General features: G+C 46.4%; 1 protein-coding gene across 4 annotated transcripts in view; it reads right to left on the bottom strand.

The window, feature by feature from the left end:
- Positions 1-18904, bottom strand: part of ccdc102a (coiled-coil domain containing 102A) — a 209675-nt gene extending 190771 nt beyond the window's left edge. For 2 of the 4 annotated variants that reach the window (XM_060838302.1, XM_060838304.1), the window contains exons 1-2: positions 18810-18904; positions 6178-6239 (exon numbers count right to left, since the gene is read on the bottom strand). The gene's annotated coding sequence lies outside the window, so the exon portion shown is untranslated. The remainder of the gene's footprint in view (positions 1-6177; positions 6240-18809) is intronic. The other 2 variants (XM_060838303.1, XM_060838301.1) reach the window with 1 other exon arrangement.
- Positions 18905-19558: the final 654 nt, after the last annotated feature.

Raw genomic sequence — 19558 nt, 5'->3', positions numbered from 1 at the left:
GGCTTTTTACATTGGAGGGAAGGAAGGGAGAGGTGACTAGCTAGAGGTGTACAAGATAATGAGAGGCATAGATAGAATAAATACAAAGCACAAAGAATGTTACAGCACAGGAACAGGCCCTTCGGCCCTCCAAGCCTGAACAGATCCATGTGCTTTATCTCAATCTCCTGTCTATTTTCTAAGGGTCTGTATGCCTTTGCTCCCTGCCCATTCATGTATCTGTCTAGATACATCTTAAACGACACTATCGCTCCCACCTCTACCACTTCCACTGGCAACACATTCCAGGCACCCACCATCTGCATAAAGAACTTTCTACTGCATACCTCCTTAAATATTTCCCCTCTCACTTTGAATTCGTGACCCCTAATAATTGAGTCGTCCCCTCTGGGGGAAACTTTCTTGCTATCCATCCTGTCTACACCTTTCATGACTTTGAAGGCCTCAATCAGGTCCCCCCTCAACTACCTTCTTTCCAATGAAAATAATCCTAAATCTACTCAACCTCTCCTCATAGCTAGCACCCTCCATACCAGGCAACATCCAAGTGAACCTGCTCTGCACCCTCTCCAAAGTATCTACATCCTTTTGGTAATGTGGCTGTACGCAGTATTCCAAACGTGGCCAAACCAAGATCTTATACAACTCTAACATGACCTGCTAACTCTTGTACTCAATACCCCGCCTGATGATGGAAAACATGCCATATGCCTTCTTGACCACTCCACTGACCTGTGTTGCCCCCTTCACGGAACAATGGACCTCATGTACAGAGATATCTGGGTATTCAGTTTTCCATTTACTGTATTGTTCACTCTGGAATCGCACCTTCCAAAATGCATCACCTTGCATTTGCCCGGATTGAACTCCATCTGCCATTTCTCTGCCCAACTCTCCAGTCTATCTATATTCTGCTGCATTCTCTGACAGTCCCCTTCACTACCTGCTACTCCACCAATCTTAGTGTCATCTGCAAACTTGCTAATGAGGCAACCTACACCTTCCTCAAAATCATTTATGTATGTCACAAATAACAGTGATCCCAGGATGGGTCCCTGTGGGACAACATTGGTCACAGGTCTCCAATTTGAGAAGCTCCCTTCCACTACTACTGTCTCTTGTTGCCCAACCAGTTCTCTGTCCATCTAGCTAGAACACCCTGGACCACATGCAACTTCACCTTCTCCATCAGCCTACTATGGTGAACCTTATCAAGTGCTTTACCAAATTCCATGTATATGACATCTACAGCCCTTCCCTCAATCAACTTTGTCGCATTTTCAAAGAATTCTGAGAGGTTTGCAAGGCATGACCTTCCCTGCACAAAACCATGCTGCCTATCACTGATAAGCCCATTTTCTTCCAAATAGATATATATCCTATCCCTTAGTATCTTCCTTAATCATACCTGGATTATCCCTGCTACCCTTCTTAAACAAAGGAACAGCATTAGCAACTCTCTAATCCTCTGTTATCTTCCCCATTTTCAAGGATGCTGCAAAGATCTGTTCAAGTCCTAGCTGTTTCCTCTCTTGCTTCCCTCCGTAATCTGGAATAGATTCCATCTGGTCCTGGGGACTTGTCCACCTTAATGCCTTTTAGAATACACAAATTTCCTCCCTCCTTATGCCAACTTGACCTAGTGTAATCAAAAATCTATCCCGAACCTCAACATCCACCACGTCCCTCTGCTCAGTGAATACCGATGCAAAGTACTCATTCAGAATCTCACCAATTTTTTTTGACTCTACGCATATCTTTCCTCCTTTGTCCTTGAGTGGGCCAACCCCTTTCTTAGTTACCCTCTTGCGCCTTATATATGAATAAGAAGCTTTGGGATTTTCCTTACATTGCTCGCTAAGGATATCTCATAACCTCTTTTAGGCCTCTTAATTCCTCATTTCAGATTACTTTTCCCCAGGGCAGAAATGGTTTTCACTTTGGCGGGTCATAATTTTAAGGTGATTGGAGGAAGGTATAGAGGAGACATCAGAGGTAGATTCTTTATGCAGAGAGTGGTGGATGTGTGGAAAAAGTGAACGCTGCAGATGCTGGAGGTCAGAGCTGAAAAATGTGTTGCTGGAAAAGCGCAGCAGGTCAGGCAGCAGCCAAGGAGAATCGATATTTCGGGCATAAGCCCTTCTTCAGGATGGGCATGTGGAATCCAATGGCAGTGGTGGCAGTCGAGTCAGATATATTAGGGAGACTTAAGTGACTGCTAGACAATTTACTGCTGTCCATATGCTTGAGGGGTGTGTGGGTTAGACTGATTTTAGATTAAGATAAATGCTCAGCACAGCATCATGGGCTGAAGGATCCGTTGTGTGCTGTACTGTTCTAAGATTAGCCATGACGAAACGAGCTCAATGGGCCAGAGGGCCTCCTGCTGCTCCTGTTTTTTTACGTTAAAATTCCTGCCTTTCACTTTCAAGTTAAGCCCCAGTTCTTGACCCTTCTACTAAACAGAATGACTTTTTATGCATCTTATCCAAGCCACTTAATCTTGTACATCTCTCCCAGTAGTGCCCACCACCCTCAACCCTCTCTGCTCCAAAGAAAACCAGAGTATATCAAGCCTCTCTTCATCACCGAAATGTTCTGTCCCAGGCAACACTCTGGTGAATTTCATCTGCAGCCCTCCAGTCCAATCACATTCCTCCGATGGAGCGTGGTGGCCAGAAGTGTACATCATACAGCAAAAGTTCTATGGAGAATCAATACAATCTCCCTGCCCTTATTATCTATGTGTCAACTGAAAAAAGCATCTCCTCTGCTTTCTCAAATGCTGTATTAACCTGTTCTTCCACCTTCCGTGATCTGTGGGTAAACACCCCAACAGATCCCTCAGTTCCTGAGATTCCTCGCATCCCACCATTCATTGAGTACCCCTTTGTTTTCTTCATTCTTCCAAAGTGCATCAGCTCACATTTATCAGACTTAAATTCTGTCTGTCACTGACCAAGACATTTATATCTTCATGTCACCTAAACTTCATTCCTCTCATGGTCAACCAACCAGCTAATCTATGTGTTATCTGCAAATATGTTAACACACTCCATAGAACAGTACAGTACAGTACAGGCCCTTGATGTTTGTGTTAAGAGTAGATTAGATTCCCTACAGCGTGGAAACAGGCCAACACCAACCATCCGAAGAGTAACCCACCCAGAGCCATTCCCCTACTCTAAACTTACCCCTGACTAATGCACCTAACACTAAGGGACAATTTAGCATGGCCAAGTTATCTGACCTGCACATCTTCAGACTGTGGGAGGAAACCGGAGTACCCAGAGGAAACCCATGCAGACACGGGTAGAATGTGCAAACTCCACACAGACACAGTCACCCGAGGCCGGAATTGAACCGAGTCCCTGGCACTGTGAGGCAGCAGTGCTGACCACTGAGCCACCGTGCTGCCCAGGTCCATGGTGAGATCTAAGATTAAACTAACCTACATACTACCATTTTACTACCATCCATGTGCCTATCCAAGAGTTGCTTAAATACCACTAATGTATCTGACTTTACCACCACTGGCAGTGCATCCCACGCACCCAGCACAGCATAAAGAACCTACCCTTGACATCTCCCCTATACCTTCCTCCAATCACCTTAAAATTATGCCACCTTGTGACTGCTGTTTCTGCCTTGGGAAAAAGTCTCTCTGGCTATCCACTCAATGCCTATCATCTTGTGCACCTCTATCAAGTCTCCTCTCATCCTTCTTTGCTCCATTGAGAAAAGCCCTAGCTCTCTCAATCTTTCTTCATAAGACATGCCCTCCAGTCCAGGCAGCATCCCGGTATATCTCCTCTGCACCCTCACATCCTTCCTATAATGTGGCGAGCAGAATGGAACACAATATTCCAAATATGGTCTAACCAGGGCTTTACAGAGCTACAGCATAAACTCGTGGCTTTTAAGCTCAATCCCCCTACGAATGAAAGCCAATACACCATTCACATTCTTAACAGCCCGATCAACTTGCGTGGCAACTTTGAGGGATCTATGGACTCCAAGATCCCTCTGTTCCTCCACACTGCTAACAATCCTGCCTTTAACCCTGTATTCTGCATTCAAATTTGACCTTCCAAAGTGAATCACTTCACAATTTTCCAGGTTGACTCCATATGCCACTTCTCAGCCCAGTTCTGCATCCTGTTTGTGTCCAGTTGTAACCTACAATAGCCCTCCACACTATCCACAACACCACCAACCTGCATCTCATTTGCAAACTTTCGAACCCACCCTTTCACTTCCTCATCTAAACATTTCTAAAAATTACAAACAGCAGAGGTCCCAGAATAGATCCCTGTGGAAAACCACTGGTATCTGATCTCCAGGCTGAATACTTTCCATCTACTGCCACCCTGTCTTTTATCCACCAGCCAATTCTGTATACAGACAACCAAATTTCCCTATATCCAATGCCTCATGTTCTGAATAAGCCTATCACAGGGAACCTTATCTAATGCCTTGCTAGAGTCCACATAGACCACATTCACTCTTGACCTTCAACATGTTTTGTCACATCCTCAAAGAATTTAATAAGGTTTGTGAGGCATGAACTGCCCCTCACAAAGCCACGCTGACTGTCTCTAATCAACTATGATCTTCCAAGTAATCATAAATCCGGTCTCTCAGAATCCTCTCCAATACTTTGCCCACCACAGACCTAAGACTGACTGGTCTGTAATTCCCAGGGTTATCCCTACTCCCCTTTTTTTTGAACAATGGAATACGCTCAACCCTCCAATCATCTGGCACTACTGCAATGGACACTGAGGATGCAAAGATCATCACCAAAGGTGTGGCAATCTCTTCCCTCACTTCCTACAGTAACCTAGAGTGTATCCTGTCTGGCCCATGGGACTTAGCTATCATTATATTTTTCAAACGTTTCAGCACATCTTCCTTAACAGCAGCCTGTTCAAGCATATCATCCTGTTTTACACTGCCCACACAAAAACGACAAGGTGCCTCAGTCGTGAATACTGAAGTAGCGCCAGAGACCCGGGTTCAATTCCTGCCTCAGGCGACTGACTGTGTGGAGTTTGCACATTCTCCCCGTGTCTGCGTGGGTTCCTCCCACAGTCCAAAAATGTGCAGGTTAGGTGAATTGGCCATGCTAAATTGCCCATAGTGTTAGGTGAAAGGGTAAATGTAAGGGAATGGGTCTGGGTGGGTTGTGCTTCGGCGGGTCGGTGTGGACTTGTTGGGCCGAAGGGCCTGTTTCCACACTAAGTAATCTAATCTAATCTATCTCCTCCAACTCCAGGCACAAGTTCCCTCCATTATCCTGATGGGCAGCACCCTCCCTCTGGAGTCCTCTTGTTCCTCACATAAGAGTGGAATACAATAGACAATAGGTGCAGGAGTAGGCCATTCTGCCCTTCAAGCCTACACCACCATTCTATATGATCATACCTCAGGGGTTTCCTTAATCCTACCTGCTGAAGATTTTTCTTGCCCCTTTCTAACTCTAAGTCCATTCTTCAGTTCCTTCCTGGTTACCTGGTAACCCTCTAGAGCCCTGTCTGATCCTCGCTTCTCCAACCTTAAGTAAGCTTCCTTCTTCCTCTTGACTGCATTTCTGTTTTTCAGCGGCAACAGCAACTCGAAGGGCGGGAGCTTGCACAGGGCCCTGCCGGGAGCGGTGAGTCACTGATTGGTGCTTTTAAATTTGAAGTCAGAGAGCAGAAATTTCTCGGAAAGGAGGGACTTCTTATTTTTATTTCCACCCTGCTATATAAGTCAGTGTCTTCTCAACCCGAGACCCTACCTCTGCAGGGCCTCGCACCCAACCACCTCCTCTAACCTTAAAGGCCAGGGACATATCAGGTAAGCGTCTCTTTTTGCTTTGTGACTAGGAGCGGGAGCTGGATGAACTTCGGATCATTCTGGAGGCAGAGGCTGTGACAGATAGGAGTTACAGGGAAGCAGTTACTCCAAGGCACGAAGAAAGCTGGGTGACTGTTCGAAAGGGGAAAAAAAAAGTCAGTGGAGGGATCCCCTGAAACACACGTATACCATTTTGGATACTGTTGAGGGGGACAACTTCCCAGGGCCAAGCAGTGGCACAGAAGAGAAGGAGGGAAAAGAGGAGAGTGTTAGTCATTGGGGACTCAATAGTTAGAGGCTCAGATAGAAGGTTTGTAGGGAACGAATGAGACTCACGGTTGGTATGTTGCCTCCCAGGTGCTAGGGTCCGTGATGTCTCAGATCGCATCTTTGGGGTCCTGAAGGGAGAGGGTGACCAGCCTCAAGTCGTTGTCCATGTAGGTACAAATGACACAGGTACAAAGAGGGATAGGGATGTAAGGCAGGATTTCAGGGAACTAGGGTGGAAGCTGAGAGCCAGAACAAACAGAGTTGTTATCTCTGGATTGTTACCCATGCCACGTGACAGCGAGGCAAGGAATAGGGAGGGACATCAGCTGAACACGTGGTTGCAAAGATGGTGCAGGAGGAAGGGTTTCAGGTTTTTAGATAATTGGGGCTCATTCTAGGGAAGGTGGGACTTGTACAAACAGGACGACCTTCACTTGAACCAGAGGGGTACTAATATCCTGGGTGGGAAATTTGCTGGTGCTATTCGGGTGGGTTTAAACTAGCTCATCACGGGGGTGAGAACCGAAGGTGTAGCTGCAGTGCACAGGAGGATGAGAGTAGGAAGGACAGGGACAGGATTTCAGGGTCACAGCAATGTGTTGGTAGACAGCAAACTGGTTTGAAGAGTGTCTACTTCAACGCCAGAAGTATCCGAAATAAGGTAGGTGAGCTTGCAGCATGGATAGGTACCTGGGACTTTGATGTTGTGGCTATTTCGGAGACATGGATAGAGCAGGGCGAGGAATGGATGTTGCAGATTCCAGGGTTTAGATCTTTCATTAAAAACAGGCAAGGTGGTGAAACAGGGGGAGGTGTGACCTTGTTAGTCAAAGATAGTATAACGGTGGCTGAGAGAACTTTTGATGAGGACTCGTCTACTGAGGTAGTGTGGACTGAGGTTAGAAACAGGAGAGAAGAGGTCACACTGCTTGGAGTTTTTTATAAGCCTCTGCAGAGTTCAAGGGAAATGGATGAGAGGATTAGCAAAATTATTCTGGGTAGGAGTGAAAGGAACAGGGTGGCCATTATGGGGGACTTTAACTTCCCCAACATCGATTTGAATTGCTATAACTCGAGTATGTCGGATGGATCCGTTTTTGTCCAATTTGTGCTGACACAGTATGTCAAAGGGCCAAAGAGGGGAGGCCACACTGGATCTGGTTCTTGGTAATGAACCAGGCCAGGTGTTTGATTTAGTTGTAAGTGAGCACTTTGGAGAGAGTGACCATAATTCAGTTACGTTTAGTTTAGCGATGGAAAGGGATAGGTATGTGCCACAGATCAAGAGTTATCGATTGGGCAATGTAATTATAATGTGATTAGGCAAGAATTTGGGATGCATAGAATGGGGTAGAAAAATGCAGGGGATGTAGACAATCGAAATGTGGAGCTGTTTTAAGGAACAGATATTCGTGTCCTCAATAGGTACGTCCCTGTCAGGCAGGGAGGAAGTGATAATGGTAAGGGAACCGTAGTTTACTACAGAAATCGCATCTCTTGTTAAGCAGAAGAAGGAGGCTTATGTGTTGATGAGGCAAGATGGTACAGATGAGGCGATGGAGAGTTACAGATCAGCTAGAAAGGATTTAAAGAGAGAGTTAAGAGCAGCAAAGAGAGGACACGAGCAGTCTTTAGCAAATAGAATAAAAGAGAACCCTAAAGCTTTCTATAGGTATGTGAGGAATAAAAGGATGATTAGGGTAGGAATAGGGCCAAAGACAGAAGTAAGAAGTAGAGATTGGAGAGGTGCTAAATGAACATTTTCTCATCGCTGTTCACTCAGGAAAAGGAGAATATAGTATAGGAGAAGAATGAGGTATGAGATATTAGACTAGAAAGGATTGAGGTTAGTTACTAAGAGGTGTTATCAATTTTAGAAGGAGTGAAAGTAGACAAGTCCCCTGAGCTGGATGGGATTTATCCGAGAATTCTCTGGGAAGCTAGGGAGGAGATAGCAGAGCCTTTGGCTTTGATATTTGAGTCGTCATTGTCTACAGGTTTAATACCAGAGGACTGTAGGATTGCAAATGTTGTGCCCTTGTTCAAGGGCAGTAGAGATGACCCAGGTAATTATAGACCAGTGAGCCTTATGTTGTAGAAAAGGTTTAGGAAAGGATTATGAGAGATAAGATTTATAATCATCTAGCAAGCAACAGTTTGATTTCAGATAGTCAACATGGTTTCATCAAGGGCAGGTTGTGGCTCTCAAACCTGAGTTTTTTGAGAAGGTGTCCAAGCATGCAGATGAGGGTAGGGCAGTTGACATGGTATACTTGGACTTCAGTAAAGCCTTTGATAAGGTTCCACATGGTAGGCTGTTGGAGAAAATGCAGAGGCATGGAATGGAGGGCAATTTGGCAGTTTGGATTAGAAACTGGCTTTCTGAAAGAAGGCAGCGAGTGGTGGATGATGGAAAATATTCAGCCTGGAGTCTGGCTACTAGTGGCATTCCACAAGGATCTGTTTTGGGACCATTGCTGTTAGTCATTTATAAAAATGACAGAGACGCAGGCATAAGTGGATGGATTAGTAAATTTGCAGACGACACTAAAGTCAGTGGAGCACAGAACAGGCCCTTCAGCCCATGATGTTGTGCCGACCACTGATCCTCAAATTTCTGTGACCATATGCATGTCCAGTAGTCTCTTAAATGTCCCCAATGACCCTGCCTCCACAACTGCTGCTGGCAACGCTTTCCATGTTCTCACAACTCTCTGTGTAAAGAACCCGCCTGACATCCCCTCTATACTTTCCTCCAACCAGCTTAAAACTATGACCCCTCATGTTAGTCATTTCTGCCCTGGGAAATAGAGTCGATAGGCAGAGACTATCTATGCCTTTCATTATCTCGTATACCTCAATTCGGTCCCCTCTCCTCCTCCTTTACTTCAATGATAAAAGTCCTGGCTCAGTCAACCTCTCCTCATAAGATCAGCCCTCTAGTCCAGGCAGCATCCTGGTAAACCTCCTCTGAACCCTCTCAAAGCATCCATATCTTTCTTATAATAGGGCGACCAGAACTGGACACGGTCTAACCAAAGTTTTATAGAGCTGCAACAAGATCTCATGACTCTTAAACTCAATCCCCCTGTTAATGAAAGCCAAAACACCATATGCTTTCTTAACAACCCTGTCCACTTGGGTGGCCATTTTAAGGGATCTATGTATCTGCACCCCAAGATCCCTCTGTTCCTCCACACTGCCAAGAATCCTATCCTTAATCCTGTACTCAGCTTTCAAATTCGACCTTCCAACATGCATCACCTCACATTTATCCAGGTTGACCTCCATGTGCCACCTCTCAGCCCATCTCCGCATCCTGTCAATGTCCCGCTGCAGCCTACAACAGCCCTCTATACTGTCAACGACACCTCCAACCTTTGTGTCATCTGCAAACTTGCTGACCCATCCTTCAATCCCCTCATCCAAGTCATTAATAAAAATTACAAACAATAGAGGCCCAAGGACAGAGCCCTGTGGAACACCACTCACCACAGACTTCCAGGCAGAATATTTTCCTTCTACTACCTCTCGCTGTCTTCTTTGGCCAGCCAATTCTGTATCCAGAGAGTGGAACAGTGGACAGTTTGGTATAATGTTACAGGTTGCAGGGGGACTTGGATAAACTGCAGAATTGGGCTGAGAGGTGGCAAATGGAGTTCAATGCAGCTAAATGTGAGGTGATGCACTTTGGGAAGAACAACAAGAAGGCAGAGTAATGGGTCAATGGAAAGATTCTTGGTAGTGTGGATGTGCAGAGGGATCTTGGAGTCCATGTGCATAGATCCCTGAAAGCTGCCACCCAGGTGGATAGTGCTGTTAAGAAGGCATACGGTGTGTTAGGTTTCATTGGTAGTGGGATTGAGTTCCGGAACCGCAATATCATGCTGCAACTATACAAAACACTGGTGCGGCCACACTTGGAATATTGTGTACACTTCTGGTCGCCCCATTACAGGAATGATGTGGAAGCATTGGAAAAGGTGCAGAGGAGATTTACCAGGATGTTGCCTGGTCTGGAGGGAAGGTCTTATGAGGAAAGGCTGAGAGACTTGGGTCTGTTCTCAATGGAAAGGCAGTGGCTAAGAGGGGATTTGATAGAGACATATAAGGTGATCAGAGGATTAGATAGGGTAGACAGGGAAAGTCTTTTTCCTAGGATGATGTCGTCGGCTTGTACGAGAGGGCACAACTACAAATTGAGGGGTGATAGATTTAAGACAGATGTCAGAGGCAAGTTCTTTACACAGAGAGTGGTAAGGGCATGGAATGCCCTACCTGCTAATGTAGGTAACTCATTAGGGAGATTTAAACAATCCTTGGATAAGCACATGGATGATGATGGGAGAGTGTAGGGGGATGAACTGAGAATAGTTCACAGGTCGGCGCAACATCGAGGGCTGAAGGGCCTGCTCTGCGCTGTATTGTTCTATGTTCTATGGAGATCAGAGTCAACAAGCGTGGTGCTTGAAAAGCACAGTCAGTCAGGCAGCATCCCAGGAGCAGGAGAGTCGACATTTCAAGCACAAGCTCTTCATCAGGAATGTTTGACATGCCTGGTCACCCAAGGTTTCTTCACCCTACCAAACCTTCTTGCCTCAGTAGGTCAAACCAATCCAGCATTATCAACAAGTGCTCCCTGAACAGCCTTCACATTTCTGTCATGCATGTTCATGACAACATCTGTTCCTGCCTAATAGCATTGTAATTCCCCCTCCCACAATTAACTACTTTCCTATTCTGTCTGCTCGTAACCCTCTCCATGAATATAGTAAAGGTCAGGGAATTGTGATCACTATTAGCAAAATGCTCTCCCACTGAGAGATCTGACAACTGGCCTGGTTCATTGTCTAACACCAAACCCAATATGGCCTGCCCTCTGGTCGGCCTATCAACATGTTGAGGCAGGAGTCTTTCCTCGACACACCTGACAAAGTTTGCTCCATCCAAACTATTTGAACCAAGGAGTTCTAATCAACATCAGCTTGTGTGGAAGTCAGAAATAGGAAAGGAGCAGTCACTTTATTGGAAGTTTTCTACAGGCTCCCCGTAGCAACTGAGACATGGAAGAGCAGAATGGGAAGCAGATTTTGGAAATGTGCAGAAATAACAGGGCTGTTGCCATTAATTGGAACCTGCTTAGTTCAAATAGTTTGAATGGTGCAGTTTTAATCAGGTGTGTCCAGGAAGGGTTTCTGACACAATATGTAGAAAGGTCAAGTAGAGGGAAGGCCATATTGGATTTGGTGCTTGGCAACGAAGCATGCCAGGTGTCAGATCTCTCAATGGGAGAGCATTTGGGTGGGAGTGATCAAAATTCCCCAACCATTACTATACTCATAGAGGGGGATAGGAGTAGACAGTATGGGAAAGTATTTAGTTGGGGAAGGGAGAATTACAATGCTATTAGACAGGAACTGGAGCACCTAAATTGGGAACAGATGTTCTCAGGAAAATTCACAACAGAAATGTGGAGGCTGTTCAGGAAGCACTTGCTGATAATGCTGGATAGGTCTGTCCCAATGAGGCAAGGAAAGGATGGTAGGGTGAAGGAACGCTAAACATCTAATTAACAAAAAGAAGGAAGCTTACTTAAGGTTCAGAAGGAAAGGATCAAACAGGGCTCTAGATGGTTACAAGGTAGCCAGGAAGGACCTCAAGAATGGACTTAGGAGAGCTAGAAGGGAGCATGAAAGCTTTTGCAGGTAGTATTAAATAAAACCCTAACGTATTCTACACTTATGTGAGGAACAAGTGGATGGCCAGAATGAGGGTAGGAACTTGTATCTGAAGTCAGCATCAGAGGAAGTAGGGGAGGTCCTTAACAAATACATGGCTTCAGTATTCACTACTGAGAGGAACCATGACGTTTCTAAGGACAGTGTGAAACAGACCTATATGCTAGAACACAATGTTAAGAAGGAGGATGTGCTGAAAATTTTCAAAAACCTAAGGAAAGATAAATTCCTTGCACGAGACGGGACATAACCGAGGTTACTACAGGAAGTGAGGGAAGAGATTGCTGGGCCTTTACCAAAGACCTTTGCATCCTCACTCTCCACTGGAGTAATGCCTGATGATTGGAGGGTGGCAAATGTTATTCCCTTGTTCAAGAAAGGGTTATAGAGATTATCCTGGGAATTACAGACCAGTCAGCCTTGGGTCAATGGTATTGGAGAGGATTCTGACAGACAGGATTTATGATCATTTGGAAAACCATAGTTTGATTAGAGATAGTCGGCATAGCTTTGTGCAGGGCAGGTTGTGCCTCACAAATCTTATTCAATTCTTTGAGGATGTAACAATACACGAGGCAGGGTTGCAGGGTGAATTTGGTGAACATGGATTTTAGTAAAGCATTTGATAAGGTAACACACGGCAGGCATATTCAGAAAGTAAGGAGGCCTAGGATACAGGGAAACCTGTCCACATGGATAGAGAATTGGCTGGCCCATAAAAGACAGAAGGTGGTGGTAGATGGAAAGAATTCAGCCTGGAACTCTGTGACCAGTCATGTTCTGCATGGAACTGTTCTGGGCCTCTGCTCTTTGCAATTTTCATAAATGACTTGGATGAGGAAGTGGAAGGGGGAGGGGGGTTATTATGTTTTACCGATGACACAAAGGTTCTTGGAGTGGTGGATAGCATGGAGGGCTGTTGTAGGTTGCAACAAGCAACAAGATATAGAACAGGATTGATAAGTGGCAGATGGAGTTCAACCTGGACAAGTGTCAATCAATCACTCTGGAAAGTTGAATTTGAATGAAGAATACAGGATTAAAGGCAGGATTGTTAGCAGTGTGGAAGAACAAAGGGCTCTTGGGGTCCATGTGCTTGGACCCCTCAAAGTTGCCACTCAAGTTGATTGGGTTGTTAAGGTGGCATATGGTGTATTGGCTTTCATTAACAGGGGGATTGAGTTTAAGAGCAGTGAGGTTATGCTGCAGCTCTCTCGACCCCTGGTTAGACCACACTTGGAATATTGTGCTCAGTTCTGCACCACATTATAGGAAAGATGTAGAGATTTACCAGGATATTGCTTGGACTGGAAGGCATGTCTTATGAAGAAAGGTTGAGGGAGCTGGGGCATTACTCTTTGGAGCAAAGAAGGATGAGAGGTGACTTGATAACAGTGACAAGATGTTGAGAGGTATCGATATAGTGGATTGCCAGTGACTTTTTCCCATGGCAGAAATGGCTATCATAAGGGGGTATAATTTTAAGGTGACTGGAGGAAGGTTTAGGGGAGATGTCAGAGGTAGATTCTTTACACAGAGAATGGTGGGTGTGTGGAATTCACTGTGAGCAGTGGTAGTAGAGTCAGAGACATTAGCGACATTGGATAGGCACACGGAAGTTAGTACGATGAAGGGCATGTTTGATTAGTTTGATCTGAGAGTAGGACAAAAGGCCAGCATAGCATCGAGAGCCTAAGGACCTGTGCTGTTATATTCTATGTTCAAGTCACCCATGACAACAACTCTGTTACTTTTGCACTTTTCAAAAGTCAGCTGTAAATTTTTTTTGGGGGGGGGTTTGATCTATAGAAAACACCCAATAAAGCCTTCGTGTTTCTGACTTCCACTCATACTGATTTCACAGACAAACCCACCTCAATGGCCTCCCTTTCTGCAGCTGTGATACTATCCCTGATTAGCAATGGCACGCCCCCATCTCTTTTACCATGCTGCCGCAACATTACCATTATTTAAGAAAGGTGTTAAGGACAAGTCAGGGTACTATAGACCAGTGAGCCTGGCGTCAGTGGTGTGGGCAAGTTGTTGGAGGGAATCCTGAGGGACAGGATGTACACATATTTGGAAAGGCAAGAACTGATTAGTGATAGTCAACATGGCTTTGTGCGTGGAAAATCATGTCTCACAAACTTGATTAAATTTTTTGAAGAAGTAACAAAGAGGACTGATGAGGGCAGAGTGGTAGACGTGATTTATATGGACTTCAGTAAGGCTCCCCATGGGAGACTGATTAGCAAGGTTAGATCTCATGGAATACAGGGAGAACTAGCCATTTGGATACAGAACTGGCTCAAAGGTAGAAGACAAGAGGGTGGTGAGGGAGGGTTATTTTTCAGACTGGAGGCCTGTGACCAGTGGAGTGTCACAAGGATCAGTGCTGGGCCCTCTACTTTTCGTCACTTAAATATAAACGATTTGGATATGAACGTAGGAGGTACGGTTAATAAGTTTGCAGATGACACCAAAATTGAGGGTGTAGTGGACAGCGAAGATTACCTCAGAATACAACAGGATCTTGACCAGATGGGCCAATGCACTGAGAAGTTGCAGATGGAGTTTAATTCAGATAAATGTGAGGTGCTGCATTTTGAGAAAACAAATCAGAGCAGGATTTATACACTGAATGGTAAGGTCCTAGGTTGTGTGGTTGAACAAATAGCCCTTGGAGTGCAGATTCATAGCTCTTTGAAAGTGGAGTCACAGATGAATAGGATAGTGAAGGTATGCTTTCCTTTATTGGTCAGAGTATTGAGTACAGGAGTTGGGAGGTTATGTTGCAGAGTATTGAGTACAGGAGTTGGGAGGTTATGTTGCAGCTGTATTGGTTAGGCCACTATTGGAATATTGCGTGCAATTCTGGTCTCCTTCCTATCAGAAGGATGTTGTGAAATTTGAAAGAGTTCAGCAAAGATTTACAAGGATGCTGCCAGGGTTGGAGGATTTGAGCTATAGGAGAGGTTAAATAGGCTGGGGCTGTTTTCCCTGGAGCATCAGAGGCTGAGAGTAATCTTATAGAGGTTTATAAAATCACAAGAGGCATGGATAGAATAAATAGAGAAAGACTTTCCCCAGGGACGGAGAGTCCAGAACTGGAAGGCATAGGTTTAGAGTAAGAGGGGAAAGATATAAAAGGGATTTAAGGGACAACATTTTCACGCAGAGGGTGGTGCGTATATGGAATGTGTTGCCAGAGGAAGTGGTAGAGGCTCGTACAATTGCAACATTTAAAAGGCATCTGGATGGATCTGTGAATATGAAGGGTTTGGAGGTATTTGGGCAGGGTGCTGGCACGTGGGACTGGATTGAGTTGGGATATCTCGTCAGTATGGGACGAGTTTGACCAAAGTGTCTGTTTCTGTGCTGTACATCTCTATGACTCCATGATTCTACATCGAAGTTGGGGTTCTTATTGCTTGAATCACAAAAAACTAGCACCCAAGTTCAAAAGATAATAGGTAAGGTAAATATTTCAAAAGAGAACACAGTATAAAATAGGGAGATCTTGTTAGAAGGAGAAAATGAGGACTGCAGATGCTGGAGATCAGAGCTGAAAATATGCTGCTGGAAAAGCGCAGCAGGTCAGGCAGCATCCAAGGAGCAGGAGTATCGATGTTTCAGGCATGAGCCCTTCTTCAGGAATGAGGAAAGTGTGCCAAGCAGGCTAAGATAAAAGGTAGGGAGGAGGGACTTGGGGGAGGGGCGTTGGAAATGCGATAGGTGGAAGGAGGTTAAGGTGAGGGTGATAGGCTGGAATGGGGGTGGAGAGGTCAGGAAGACGATTGCAGGTTAGGAAGGTGGTGCTGAGTTCGAAGGTTGGGACTGAGACAAGGTGAGGGAAGGGGAAATGAGGAAACTGGAGAAATCTGAGTTCATCCCTTGTGGTTGAAGGGTTCCTAGGCGGAAGATGTGGTGCTCTTCCTCCAGCTGTCGTGTTGCTATGGTCTGGCGATGGAGGAGTCCAAGGACCTGCATGTCCTTGGCAGAGTGGGAGGGGGAATTGAAGTGTTGAGCCACGGGGTGGTTGGGCTGGTTGGTCCGGGTGTCCCAGAGGTGTTCTCTGAAACGTCCCGCAAGTAGGCGGCCTGTCTCCCCAATATAGAGGAGGCCACATTGTGTGCAGCAGATGCAGTAAATGATCTGTTTGGAGGTGCAGGTGAATTTGTGGCAGATATGGAAGGATCCCTTGGGGCTTTGGAAGGAAGTAAGGGCGGGGGGGGGGGGGGGGGGGGGGGGGGGAGTATGGGCGCAGGTTTTGCATTTCTTGCAGGGAAAGGTGCCAAGAGTGGAGGCTGGGTTGGTGGGGGGTGTGGACCTGTCGAGGGAGTCACGGAGGGAGTGGTCTTTTTGAAACGCTGACAGGAGAGGGGAGGGAAACATATCCCTGGTGGTGGGGTCCGTTTGGAGATGGCAGAAATGACAACAGATGATACTTACTTGCGGAACGTTTCAGAGAAGACCTCTGGGATACCCAGACCAACCAACCCAACCACCCCGTGGCTCAACACTTCAGTTCCCCCTCTCACTCCACCATCGCCAGACCATAGCAACATGACAGCTGGAGGAAGAGCGCCTCATCTTCCGCCTAGGAACCCTCCAACAACAAGGGATGAACTCAGCTTTCTCCAGTTTCCTCATTTCCCCTCACCCTACCTTGTCTGAGTCCCAACCTTCAAACTCAGCACCACCTTCCTAACCTGCAGTCGTCTTTCTGACCTCTCCGCCCCCACCCCACTCCGGCCTATCACCCTCACCTTAACCTCCTTCCACTTATTGCATTTCCAACGCCCTTCCCCCAAGTCTCTCCTCCCTACCTTTTATCTTAGCCTGCTTGGCACACTTTCCTCATTCCTGAAGAAGGGCTCATGCTTGAAACATCGATTCTCCTGCTCCTTGGATACTGCCTGACCTGCTGCGCTTTTCCAGTAACACATTTTCAGATCTTGTTAAAACTGCAGAAGGCACTAGTCAGATCACAGATAGAAAACTGTAGCCATTTTTGGTCTCCTTACCTAAGCAAACATATAATGGCATTGGTGGCAATCCAAAGAAGGTTCAATTGGTTGGTCCCATCATAGAAGTGCAGAAGCAGGCCATTCAGCCCATCAAACCCATAACAGCCCTCCAAAGAGAGCTCACCAGAACCACTCCGCTCCCCAATTCCTGCATTTCCTGTGGGTAATCCACCTAGCCTGCATATCTCTGAACACTATAAGCAATTTAGTAAGGTCAATCCACCTAGCCTGCACACCTTTGGACTGTGGGAGAAAACCAGAGCACGTGGAGGCAACCAACACAGACACAGAGAGAATATGTAAACTCCACATAGTCGCCCAAGGGTGGACTTGAGCCTGGGTCCCTGGTGCTGGGAGGCAGTAAGTTGTAACTACTGAGCCACTATGCCACCAAAATATGGAGGGATTTTACAAGAAGTCGAGTCTGCTGGGTTTGTACTTAGGTTTACGAGAATGACAAGTGAACTTATTGAAATATACAAGACTCTTAGGAAAATAGAGGGGGTATATGTATAGTGAGGTTGTTTCCTCTAATGAAAGAATCAAGAGCCAAAACATATCTCAGCACACGTTCACACATTTAGGGCTCAGTTGTCTCTGGAGTTATTTAGCATAGAGGGCTGTCAGGACTGGATTGATAAGCAGGTTCAAGGCTAAGGGAGACAAAATTTTCATCAGTAAGGGAATCTATGGTGATGGTGCTAAGGCAGGAAAGTAGGGTTGAAGATCATCAGATCAGTCATAATCTTACTGTATGGTGGAGCACTCAATGGGCTAAATTGCCTATTTATGCCCAAAATCTTATTGCTGTCTTTTTGCACCAATGAGTGAGCAATTTACTCATTGCTCCAGTTTTCTTATTCTCTTGCCCAGCATGTTGCTGGGCAAATACTCCTGAAATCCTCCCAGTGGGATGCTGCTCCTAAACTCAGTTCCTAATCCGGCAAGAATGATTTCAGACCCCACATTACTTAGACAGCTGCATTCTTGCAGACTACAAGAATGCACTGCTCTCTCTGACAGCAACAACTGCCAGCCGATGTGGGCGGCACAGTGACTCCGTGGTTAGCACTACTGCCTCACAGCGCCAGGGACCCAGGTTTGATTCCAACCCTGGGTGACTGTCTGGAGTTTGCACATTCTCCCCGCGTCTGTATGGGTTTCCTCCGGGTGCTCTAGTTTCCTCCTACAATCACACAGATGTGCAGGTTAGGGGGGATTGACCATTGTAAATTGCCCCGTGAGTTAGGTGCAATAGTCAGAGGGAAATGCAGAGAAATGGGTCTGGGTGAATTCTCTTCGGAGGGTTGGTGTGGACTTGCTGGGCCGAAGGGCCTGTTTCCATACTGTATGGAATCCAATCTTAAAAAAACTGCATTTTCACTGCACCAGCTGGTTCAGATCAGCAACCAACTTTTGCTCTCCCAGCGCCCCAGGGTCGCCGATCCCTCGGGAAGATTTACCGCTGACCTGTTGAATGCAATACATCCAGTGTGTGGGCGACTGTCGAAAAGTCAGGGAATATGATCAACTTCCGCTGCACGCTTTCCTTTCAGTATCAACACATGCCTCTCCTCCAGCAAAGCAGACAGAGGTTGTGCTATCAGATATTTACATCCATTTGCTACATCAATCATGTTGATTTTATACCGCAGGGACAAGTCAATACCTGCTCACAACCCACAGCACAAAACGCCTCAGGGCAAGCGACTGGCAGCCAGTGCCAGAGACACCTTCAAGAGTCAAAGCCGTGCACATCCAAACCACAGTGAGGGGCCGGGGAGAGGGAGAGAGGCGAACCCGGGAACTGCTCTCCTCCGGGCCCGGGCCCGGGCCCAGAGCCGGGGCCCCGACCCTAACCCTGACTCTGACTCTGACTCTAACTCGGTGGAGCGCAGCGCCAGGTGACTCAGCAGCCAGGCGGGTTTACCTAAACTCCAGCACCGAAAACGATCTCCTCTCCGAAATTCCGCTCCACACACGGACCGACCGGAGCTGCCAACTCGGCTCCGGGCAACTTTCCCCGCCCCCTCCGCTCAGGCTCCGCCCCCTATCACTGGCCCCTGTCTCTTCATTCTCGACTCCACCCCATTGGTGACTGTCTCCGCCCACCGACTTCTTTCTCCGCCCCTTAATTACTGCCCCGCCCCCCCAATTACCGGCCCCCGTCCCGATGCCGGCTCCACCCTCCTTGGTTACCGACCACGCCCCATGGGAGTCTGTCTCCGCCCCTTAATTACTGCCCCGCCCCCAATTACCGGCCCCCGTCTCGATGCCGGCTCCACCCCCTTGGTTACTGACCACGCCCATGGGTGACTGTCTCCGCCCCCTCCTCACGACCTGGTGTCTTCCTGCCTGCGCGCTGACCTGAACCATCCCGATGACACGCTGCTGTTCCTTCCTGCCAGTGCTATGAGAGGGTTGAATACTCTTGGATATCACGCTCCTTGCATAGATCAGCCTACACCCACGTCTATCAAATAATATTCGTATATTTGGTTTTAAGTACCTATTATTACTGCTGCATACAATCAGATATTTTTATCATTATGACTTATTTTAAAGCTAATTCTTCTGTGTATATTTTTTGCTATTAAGTTTTTTATTGACATTTTCACAACCCCACACCTCTGGTCCCTCATTTTTCTTATATTTTTAAAATTTGCTTTCAACTTATCG

This window comes from Hemiscyllium ocellatum, chromosome 17 (assembly GCF_020745735.1).
Source record: "Hemiscyllium ocellatum isolate sHemOce1 chromosome 17, sHemOce1.pat.X.cur, whole genome shotgun sequence".
Classification (NCBI taxonomy): domain Eukaryota; kingdom Metazoa; phylum Chordata; class Chondrichthyes; order Orectolobiformes; family Hemiscylliidae; genus Hemiscyllium; species Hemiscyllium ocellatum.
The sequence above is the reverse complement of the archived record's forward strand: the minus strand, read 5'-3'. Positions and strand labels throughout refer to the sequence as shown.